The following is a 12,047-nucleotide window of genomic DNA, read 5'->3' on the forward strand; positions in this document are numbered from 1 at the left end:
AGACTATTGTGTCTCGGCTGGGAGACTATTGTTTCTCGGCTGGGAGACTATTGTGTCTCGGCTGGGAGACTATTGAGACTATTGTGTCTCGGCTGGGAGACACTAGTTTTTACTCTTTATTTCATCTGTAATGGGGAAAATGAAAGGAGGATTTCTTAACTTTAATTTTACCTACCAGACACGTAATAGATACTATTGTACACATTTATTTTCAAACTTGACCCCATGAAATATGGTAAACTGACACATTATAATCCTAGGAACTTTGTTTAACACACATATGTTTATTTATATACCACGAAATTTAACCCAAATGAAATTTAATGCTTTTTCAGTAATCGTCAATATATATTTACCAGCTTTCTCTTGTTGGGTCCAACTACAGGATAAGGTTTATCACAACAAACAAAGCCAGTCATCGTATTACAACCTCAACATTTTACACATTCAACCTAATAAGGGCCCCTGGCACTACAAGCACACCGCCACCTTGTTATCAGGAAAAGAGGATGGGTGTGCTAATCGAATCGTATACAAAGTTCCTTACTTCTCTGATCTGCTAATAATTATGATCTGTCTTTTAACCAAAAACTCTGGATTGTTTTCATTACATAAATATATGCAAATGAAAAAAGCAGTTGTTTTTTTTTTCCGACCAGATTTCACATGGAAACATTACCTGTATACAGTTTTATTAAGCCCCCCCCCCCCCCCCCCCCCCCCCCCCCCCCCCCCCCCCCCCCCCCCTCCCCAAAAGTTTGTGGTTTTTTAAGTGTACAGTACAGTGAGTTTATTAGGTCAGATACGGTATGTACTAGTGACCTTATTTACAGGTAATTCTACATCTCAACCTTACAGGACAGTATCATGTGCAGGGGCCGAGTGGTTAAGTTGAGTTGTGCGGACACTTTATCACTAGCCCTCCACCTCTGGGTTGCGAGTTCGAAACCTACATGGGGCAGTTGCCATGTACTGGCCGTAGGCCGGTAGTTTTTCTTCAGGTTCTCCGGCTTTCCTTCACCTCCAAATCCTGGCACATCCTTAAATGACCCTGGCTGTTAATAGGACGTTAAACAAAATAAACCAAACCAAACCGTATCATGTTGGAAGTAACACTACCATCACACTTCATACCTATGATCAGAACAGTGCATTTTTAGCTGCTTTAATTCCTCCATACTCAATTGAACTCCACCAGATTGTAAACCCAGAGAATTTTTGGTCTGAGCTGGTATGATGTATCTATACAAGACACGAAAGGATTTTCCTTTTTTTCACTACAAACCTTTCCGAATGAATCCATGTCAGGATTAGATTTTTGTGTGTGTTTTGTGACAGTTAATTAATTAGTTTGGTGTGAAGGAAGATAAAAAACGCATCGTACCCAACACCAAATCAACGAGAGTGGATCTCACGCATCAGAGCAGGGCTAAACCATCAAACATGGCACGAAACCAGTCGAGAACATACCAAGTGCACGCTTCATCAAATTCAGCGTACATTTCACCTGCGGAGGTAAAATACACAGAATATGGTTAACACTACTCACATACATATTTGATGAAGGTGTAAGCATTGTTATAGTACATACACATCAACCCACAGCATCAGTTAAAGGTACATCTCAAAACTTTATCACCTCCACATTGGAGAGTTCCAGACCATTCCATCCCCAAATGGCACCTGGATTTCTGTAATTTGCATTTGAGAGAAAAATATATCTCCATGACAAACGCAAATTTGAAAAGTTTCGTCAAATTTAAAATCAGTTAAAACTGTGGTGACTGATGACAAGTTTGTAAATGACATGCTTGAAATCTTGAATAGCTGGTTAAAGGACAATTTCATACATTTTGAAGCAAGAGAAAGTTGTTTGTAGAACGGTCTGAAGCGTAATGGTACCCCAGGTTGTACAGCGTTAGACTTTGTCTACACACGATTAGAGATTTACATACGAACATACCAGGAGAGGAGTAAAACCGATAGTACTGTGATTTAGTTACTGATCATCAACAGAATGATGGACAAACACATTTACTGGATAATAACCATAGAATGTTGATGCCAATCTTTGTTTAAAACATTAAAGTTCTCAAATCCTGCAAACAATCTCTCTTTTTACTGTCCTTTTAGAGGCAACTAAACAAGTGATACTACTGTAGAAATGTTAGACTTTACATTCAAACAGAAAAACAAAAACACTTTGTTACTTTTTTATTTCAATTGATTTTAAACTGCCTATAACTCACGTATCTGAAATTTTTGAAATTTCAATGGAGGAATTTGTGTATGTAGAAATGTTGGTGAGTAACTAATTAGCATTTAGGGACATCCTTGTGTGTTGAAATGTTCACGACTAACTTAATAATATTTAGGGACATCCCTGTGTGTTTCCAAGAAACCTTTCGAGTTTAGTCATGAAATGGTAATGGGGTATATCAGATTTATTATGGCTTGACTAAAAAATCTTTATATTGTACCCAAAATGTTTTTTTAAGTTTCTTCAAAAAACTTGATGTCCGTGTTATCAGAAACCATCACATCATACTCAGGAATCTCAAAATGTTTTTGTAGAATACTGAAAATATAAGTCAGCACAGCATGCCTTATAATTCTCAGCTGTGTATACCATCATACAGATCAGATGAGGATTAACAGGTACACAAAAGAGAATCCCTCAAATCTAATTAAAGCGAATAAATAATTATAACTGGGACTTTTACGGCCATTTTATTGCTCCGTCCTGAAGGTTGTTATCACGCTACTGTAATAGATGATGAATCGTATCAGAGATTAATAATTCAAACATCACATTGAACCTTCCAAGTTAGCCATAGACATGAGATCTGTGTGTTTTTGATGTGTACCTGATGTCAGGTCACTTTGGCCGGGAATCAGTTCTTGTCTTATTCTACTGCCAAATCTACTATATACTTCTGTCAGCATTATAGGACACAGGAAGAACTTGTCTCAATTTTAGTAGGATCTGTAAATAATTGTTGAATTTGAATACAAAATACTGATGAATTGTCCTAGGATAACAAAGTACTGGTACACCTGTCCTAGGATAACGAAGTACTGGTACACCTGTCCTAGGACAATGAAGTACTGGTACACCTGTCCTAGGATAACGAAGTACTGGTACACCTGTCCTAGGACAATGAAGTACTGGTACACCTGTCCTAGGATAACGAAGTACTGATACACCTGTCCGAGGGTAACAAAGTACTGGTACACCTGTCCTAGGATAACGAAGTACTGGTACACCTGTCCTAGGATAACGAAGTACTGGTACACCTGTCCTAGGATAACGAAGTACTGGTACACCTGTCCTAGGATAACGAAGTACTGGTACACCTGTCCCAGGGTAACAAAGTACTGGTACACCTGTCCTAGGATAACGAAGTACTGGTACACCTGTCCCAGGGTAACAAAGTACTGGTACACCTGTCCTAGGATAACGAAGTACTGGTACACCTGTCCTAGGATAACGAAGTACTGGTACACCTGTCCTAGGACAACGATGTACTGGTACACCTGTCCTAGGATAACGAAGTACTGGTACACCTGTCCTAGGATAACGAAGTACTGGTACACCTGTCCTAGGATAACGAAGTACTGGTACACCTGTCCTAGGATAACAAAGTACTGGTACACCTGTCCTAGGATAACGAAGTACTGGTATACCTGTCCTAGGATAACAAAGTACTGATACACCTGTCCTAGGATAACGAAGTACTGGTACACCTGTCCTAGGATAACGAAGTACTGGTACACCTGTCCTAGGATAACGAAGTACTGGTACACCTGTCCTAGGATAACGAAGTACTGGTACACCTGTCCTAGGATAACGAAGTACTAGTACACCTGTCCTAGGAAAACGAAGTACTGGTACACCTGTCCTAGGATAACGAGGTACTGATACACCTGTCCTAGGATAACGAAGTACTGATACACCTGTACTGGGATAACAAAGTACTGATACACCTGTCCTAGGATAACGAAGTACTGGTACACCTGTCCTAGGATAACGAAGTACTGGTACACCTGTCCTAGGTTAACGAAGTACTGATACACCTGTACTGGGATAAAGAAGTACTGATACACCTGTCCTAGGATAACGAAGTACTAGTACACCTGTCCTAGGAAAACGAAGTACTGATACACCTGTCCTAGGATAATGAAGTACTGATACACCTGTACTGGGATAACGAAGTACTGATACACCTGTCCTAGGATAGCGCAGCACTAGTACATCTGTCCTAGGAAAATGAAGTACTGATACACATGTCCTAGGATAATGAAGTACTGGTACACCTGTCCTAGGATAACGAAGTACTGGTACACCTGTCCTAGGATAAAGAAGTACTGATACACCTGTCCTAGGATAACGAAGTACTGATACACCTGTCCTAGGATAACGAAGTACTAGTACACCTGTCCTAGGATAACGAAGTACTGATACACCTGTCCTAGGATAACGAAGTACTGATACAGTACACCTGTACTGGGATAACGAAGTACTGATACACCTGTCCTAGGATAACGAAGTACTGGTATACCTGCCCTAGGATAACGAAGTACTGGTACACCTGTCCTAGGATAACAAAGTACTGGTACACCTGTCCTAGGATAACAAAGTACTAGTACACCTGTCCTAGGATAACAAAGTACTAGTACACCTGTCCTAGGATTTAAAAATTGTAATCAATTTTAAATATCCCCAAACAGCTTGAGTTTCTGGGTTCCATAGGTAAGCTGTGAAAGCCTGTTACAACTACCTGTCCTGTAACCATCAATATCACCTCAACCATTTTTGTTTGGATGAAAAATCATTAATTTGCATGGTTAAACCAAGGTTTTGGCAGACATAAATTGTGTGTAATTAATTACGTGAATTTTAAAACAGACATTAAAGAACTTTTGCATCAAATAGCACTGACAAAATTCTAGTTTCTAACAGCAGAAAACATCTACTCTCATTCATCCTCTAACAGAGGATAACATCTACTCTAATTCATCCTCTAACAGAGGATAACATCTACTCTAATTCATCCTCTAATAACAGATAACATCTACTCTAATTCATCCTCTAACAGAGGATAACATCTACTCTCATTCATCCTCTAACAGAGGATAACATCTACTCTAATTCATCCTCTAACAGAGGATAACATCTACTCTAATTCATCCTCTCACAGAGGATAACATCTACTCTAATTCATCCTCTAATAACAGATAACATCTACTCTAATTCATCCTCTAACAGAGGATAACATCTACTCTACTTCATCCTCTAACAGAGGATAACATCTACTCTAATTCATCCTCTAATAACAGATAACATCTACTCTAATTCATCCTGTAACAGTGGATAACATCTACTCTAATTCATCCTCTAACAGAGGATAACATCTACTCTAATTCATCCTCTAACAGAGGATAACATCTACTCTAATTCGTCCTCTAACAGTGGATAACATCTACTCTCATTCATCCTCTAACAGAGGATAACATCTACTCTAATTCATCCTCTCACAGTGGATAACATCTACTCTAATTCATCCTCTAACAGTGGATAACATCTACTCTAATTCATCCTCTAATAACAGATAACATCTACTCTAATTCATCCTCTAACAGAGGATAACATCTACTCTAATTCATCCTCTAACAGAAAACATCTACTCTAATTCATCCTCTAACAGTGGATAACATCAACTCTAATTCATCCTCTAACAGAGGATAACATCTACTCTCATTCATCCTCTAATAACAGATAACATCTACTCTAATTCATCCTCTAACAGTGGATAACATCTACCCTAATTCATCCTCTGACAGTGGATAACATCTACTCTAATTCATCCTCTAATAACAGATAACATCTACTCTAATTCATCCTCTAACAGAGGATAATATCTACTCTAATTCATCCTCTAATAACAGATAACATCTACTCTAATTCATCCTCTAACAGTGGATAACATCTACTCTAATTCATCCTCTAACAGTGGATAACATCAACTCTAATTCATCCTCTAACAGAGGCTTACATCTACTCTAATTCATCCTAACAGAGGATAACATCTACTCTAATTCATCCTCTAACAACAGATAACATCTACTCTAATTCATCCTCTAATAACAGATAACATCTACTCTAATTCATCCTCTAACAGTGGATAACATCTACTCTAATTCATCCTCTAACAGTGGATAACATCAACTCTAATTCATCCTCTAACAGAGGCTTACATCTACTCTAATTCATCCTAACAGAGGATAACATCTACTCTAATTCATCCTCTAACAACAGATAACATCTACTCTAATTCATCCTCTAACAGTGGATAACATCTACTCTAATTCATCCTCTAACAGTGGATAACATCTACTCTAATTCATCCTCTAACAGTGGATAACATCTACTCTAATTCATCCTCTAACAACAGATAACATCTACTCTAATTCATCCTCTAATAACAGATAACATCTACTCTAATTCATCCTCTAATAACAGATAACATCTACTCTAATTCATCCTCTAAAAGAGGATAACACCTACTCTCATTCATCCTCTAACAGAGGATAACATCTACTCTAATTCATCCTCTAACAGAGGATACCATCTACTCTAATTCATCCTCTAACAGAGGATAACATCAACTCTAATTCATCCTCTAATAACAGATAACATCTACTCTAATTCATCCTCTAACAGAGGATAACATCTACTCTAATTCATCCTCTAACAGAGGATAACATCTACTCTAATTCATACTCTAATAACAGATAACATCTACTCTAATTCATCTTCTAACAGTGGATAACATCTACTCTAATTCATCCTCTAATAACAGAAAACATCTACTCTAATTCATCCTCTAACAGAGGATAACATCTACTCTCATTCATCCTCTAATAACAGATAACATCTACTCTAATTCATCCTCTAACAGTGGATAACATCTACCCTAATTCATCCTCTGACAGTGGATAACATCTACTCTAATTCATCCTCTAATAACAGATAACATCTACTCTAATTCATCCTCTAACAGAGGATAACATCTACTCTAATTCATCCTCTAATAACAGATAACATCTACTCTAATTCATCCTCTAACAGTGGATAACATCTACTCTAATTCATCCTCTAACAGTGGATAACATCAACTCTAATTCATCCTCTAACAGAGGCTTACATCTACTCTAATTCATCCTAACAGAGGATAACATCTACTCTAATTCATCCTCTAACAACAGATAACATCTACTCTAATTCATCCTCTAACAGTGGATAACATCTACTCTAATTCATCCTCTAACAGTGGATAACATCTACTCTAATTCATCCTCTAACAGTGGATAACATCTACTCTAATTCATCCTCTAACAACAGATAACATCTACTCTAATTCATCCTCTAATAACAGATAACATCTACTCTAATTCATCCTCTAATAACAGATAACATCTACTCTAATTCATCCTCTAAAAGAGGATAACACCTACTCTCATTCATCCTCTAACAGAGGATAACATCTACTCTAATTCATCCTCTAACAGAGGATACCATCTACTCTAATTCATCCTCTAACAGAGGATAACATCAACTCTAATTCATCCTCTAATAACAGATAACATCTACTCTAATTCATCCTCTAACAGTGGATAACATCTACTCTAATTCATCCTCTAACAGAGGATAACATCTACTCTAATTCATCCTCTAACAGAGGATAACATCTACTCTAATTCATCCTCTAACAGAGGATAACATCTACTGTAATTCATCCTCTAACAGAGGATAACATCTACTCTAATTCATCCTCTAACAGAGGATAACATCTACTCTAATTCATCCTCTAACAGAGGATAACATATACTCTAATTCATCCTCTAATAACAGATAACATCTTCTCTAATTCATCCTCTAACAGAGGATAACATCTACTCTAATTCATCCTCTAACAGAGGATAACATCTACTCTAATTCATCCTCTAACAGAGGCTAACATCTACTCTAATTCATATTTCCCCATATCCTATATAACATCTGATATCCTCTCTAGTTACATTGGAGGTAGGGTTCGTGTATTGGTAGGATGCAGGACTACGTGATTGAACTGTTGATAGTTCAAGTTTGACAAGTTTTAGATCCTTGAACAAGTTACTTAACTCTGTTTTTGTTCCAGAAAATGAGTTAATGGTAGAGCAGTGCAGGAAATGTTGTGTGTAAGCTGTTAGTATTTGTTCAGTTAGAAATTTTCAGTAAATAATTTGTAATATAAAGTCGAAAGCATGAGCTCTGTATCTGGTCAATATGTATATGTTTTCTCTATATACTTCTGTTTGCCCTTGGTTTCACAAGCCCTGAAGTCCCTCTCAAGATCCTGATATTACCATCCGATCCCTTACGCACCAGTGTACAGATACTTACAATATACGTATCATTGTAATTATAGTACCAACAAGTTTGGGGATGAGGGATGTTGCTGTATCCATTCTATATTTCCCAATATCCCCCCTGGCCATGGGAGACAGTTCGTCTGTACCAGCATGCAGTTCGTCTGTACCAGCATGCGCTAAGTTTGGGGTAAGGGGTGTTTTGGTGGTCAATCTGTCTGTACCAGCACGCCCTAAGTTTGGGGTAAGGGGTGATTTGGTGGTCAGTCCGTCTGTACCAGCACGCCATAAGTTTGGGGTAAGGGGTGTTTTGGTGGTCAGTCCGTCTGTACCAGAAGGCCATAAGTTTGGGAATGAGGGATATTGTAGTGGTGACCAGTCTGTCTGATGAGGGATGTTGTATGGTAACCAGTCCATCTTTACCAGCAGGCCCTAAGTTTGGGAATGAGGGGTGTTGTAGTGGTGACCACTCCGTCTGTACATTTGGGAATGAGGGATGCTGTATGGTAACCAGTCCATCCTTACCAGCAGGCCCTAAGTTTGGGAATGGGGGATGTTGTAGTGGTGACCAGTCCGTCTGATGAGGGATGTTATAATGGTGACCAGTCCATCTTTACCTTTGGGGATGAGGGATGCTGTATGGTAACCAGTCCATCCTTACCAGCAGGCCCTAAGTTTGGGAATGAGGGATGTTGTAGTGGTGACCAGTCCGTCTGTACATTTGGGGATGAGGGATGCTGTATGGTAACCAGTCCATCCTTACCAGCAGGCCCTAAGTTTGGGGATGAGGGGTGTTGCTAGGTGCTCAGCCTGACTAATGTTACTCAGTCTAGGTAGACACGCTGTAACAGACTGGTACCTCTATCGCCACTCAGCTTCAACACTACCAATGATGTAAATACTGCTCTTACCTAATTAATGTCTGTCCATTCTGTTTTAGACACCCCGACTAATTACCAAAGCTGAGGAGTCACCACAGAAGATACCCACTCCTCCATGGACTCTGAGACTGAGGCTGTGTGAAGTTTTATAAAGTGTGTGATTACTGTGATCAGGATTAGTCCCCGTGTATCAACATTGGACTCAACCTGCCTTCTACTTGTAACCCAGCATTGTGTTTTAAAGGGATAAAAGGTTGTTCACTTTTTTATTTTATTTGAATTTCAAGACAACGTAGAGTAACGAAAAAAACACCCTTCAAAGTTACAGAACAAAGTCGTGATTCATCAACACAAAAAGTGTAGCTTGTGGATTTTGTTAAAAAAAATAGTTTATTGTTATGAGGAGTAGATTGCCATTGTTTTGAGTGTATTACTAGTGTAAACTGGGAAATCAAACTACAGCAACCTTAAACACTTTTTTCGCGTGGATTACCCGTGCCATAAAGGACAGGATTATCAGTGTTGTAAGGGACCGTAGCTGTGTAGCCTCAGCGGTTTTCTGGTGATTCTGGTGAGTAGAGTTTTATGTTTATAAATGTAAGCCGTCTGACTTTGGAGCATGTAGAGTAGATTGGAGTCAGATCTCCTTGGCGATAAGGACAAGTCGGAGGGATGCTACATATTTTTGTTCCTCTGAGCGGTTTTTGGAGATTGTAGGCTGTGATAATACCCGTGACATGTACTATTTCATTAGGAACATCGTTTTTTATTTTGAAAACTGAGTGATATCGGTAACACTACGCTGATGGGCACTAATATCACCTCACAAAGCCTACACTCTCATACTTACAATGTATCCCTTACGGATCTGCAGCATGGACTGGTCATATACCATATTCATCTCCATCCATGCAGAGCAGTTCAGTTAAAATATGAAGAAATCAAAAATCTACTTCTACGGCGTGTATTAAACAAACTCCATTATTTGAGTAAACTTTCATGTGTTGGTCTTCTGGGTAGATTATTACAGGATAGATATGATATTGTAAAATCTCGGCTCATAATTATAACGCTTAAGTCAGCTATACTTGAAGAAATTAGTAAAACACATATTCCTGAATGTCCAATTACCATTAGGCAATATGTGAACTATGTAGTATCGTTGCCCTGAATCTAAATAATTTGATACATCTGGCCTTGGTGTAAAAGTTGTTTCATGTTTAGGATCAGTTTGAGGGTGACCCTCAGAAAAAGTCATTTAAATGTTGGGGGAGTGTGGTGATATTGTTCTGTAATTGAAGCTTTAATCAAAATATGAAACCTTTTTTTGTGATACTGAATTTGAAAACAAATGAGTCCAAACCCGTAGTTTTAGGTCCTGTGTATTCGTCGTCTTGGCGATCAAAATGAAACAAATTACCCTCATGTTCCTCTTCATAAAACGTAATACTGCGTCACAGAATGTCTTAGCCTTGTCTCAGTTTCAAGTTCCAGGAAACACCATCTAAAACTTTTTGAATTTCTATTATTAAAAAAAAAAAAAATTAAAACAATGTTCTGATGAACCTGATATAAAGGGGGATTTTCAATTCTATACGTCGGTAAGAAGTTGTATTTTTGTTATGAGTGATTTTGAAACCGTAGGAGAACATTTGAGGTGACAAAGCCATATTGAATGGATTATTCCATCAACCCTGATGTATATTGGGTGTAGGAGGTAGAGACAAGGACAAAATCTATACAATACATTTCTCATCGTTCTTTTTAGAAGAAAATTGAACCAATGATCCTGTTTAAGGCAGGTATATCTCCATGTTTTCCTAAGAATTTTAAGTAAAGCTTAAATTAACAGAAAATAATGATCTTATAGTTATGTAATGCTTTACAGAAAATTTATCTGATCAATTAACTGATTGTCCTCCACTGATTGTTTATTCTCTTGAGAGGATAAAAAGACAATCCATTGATGTGACAGAATACCGTAAAAAACTTATTTATCAGACTTATTTATCATACTTATTTATCAGACTTATTTATCACACATTTGAGCTGCTAGTAACATACTGTATCTACCTCATATTAAGCTCTAGAGGCATCACATAAACTTTTAAACTTAGAAGGTGGGCTTATTACAGGACAGTGGGGATTATTACAGGACAGTGGGGATTATTACAGGACAGTGGGGATTATTACAGGACAGTGGGGATTATTACAGGACAAAGGGGATTATTACAGGACAGTGGGGATTATTACAGGACAGTGGGGATAATTACAGGACAGTGGGGATTATTACAGGACAGTGGGGATTATTACAGGACAGTGGGGATTATTACAGGACAGTGGGGATTATTACAGGACAGTGGGATTATTACAGGACAGTGGGGATTATTACAGGACAGTGGGGATTATTACAGGACAGTGGGATTATTACAGGACAGTGGGGATTATTACAGGACAGTGGGGATTATTACAGGACAGTGGGGATTATTAAAGGACAAAGGGGTTTAGTTATTACAGGATCATAAAATCACAACTGGAGTATACATTAGTTGGCTTATAACTAGACATAGCGTAAGTGCATGATAAATAGGCTTGCCAACTGTCTTCTCTTTTTTTTTGCGATAAGAAAAAAATCAAAAGATTTTGATTTTTTAATTTCAATTTAGATTTCGTAAACTTAGCATGTAGCGTCTTTGGAAGATACACAAAATTGTACAGTTTGATAACACACTGATGATGTAAAGGGAGATTACT

General features: G+C 38.1%; 1 protein-coding gene across 4 annotated transcripts in view; it reads left to right on the forward strand.

The window, feature by feature from the left end:
• The window catches only part of LOC117340282 (kin of IRRE-like protein 1), a 378,740-nt gene that overhangs the window by 197,641 nt on the left and 169,052 nt on the right, over nt 1–12,047 (forward strand). For all 4 annotated transcript variants that reach the window (XR_004535419.1, XM_033902047.1, XM_033902049.1 and 1 more), the window contains one exon: nt 9,353–9,864. The gene's annotated coding sequence lies outside the window, so the exon portion shown is untranslated. The remainder of the gene's footprint in view (nt 1–9,352; nt 9,865–12,047) is intronic.

Source organism: Pecten maximus, chromosome 13 (genome assembly GCF_902652985.1).
Source record: "Pecten maximus chromosome 13, xPecMax1.1, whole genome shotgun sequence".
NCBI classification, from domain to species: domain Eukaryota; kingdom Metazoa; phylum Mollusca; class Bivalvia; order Pectinida; family Pectinidae; genus Pecten; species Pecten maximus.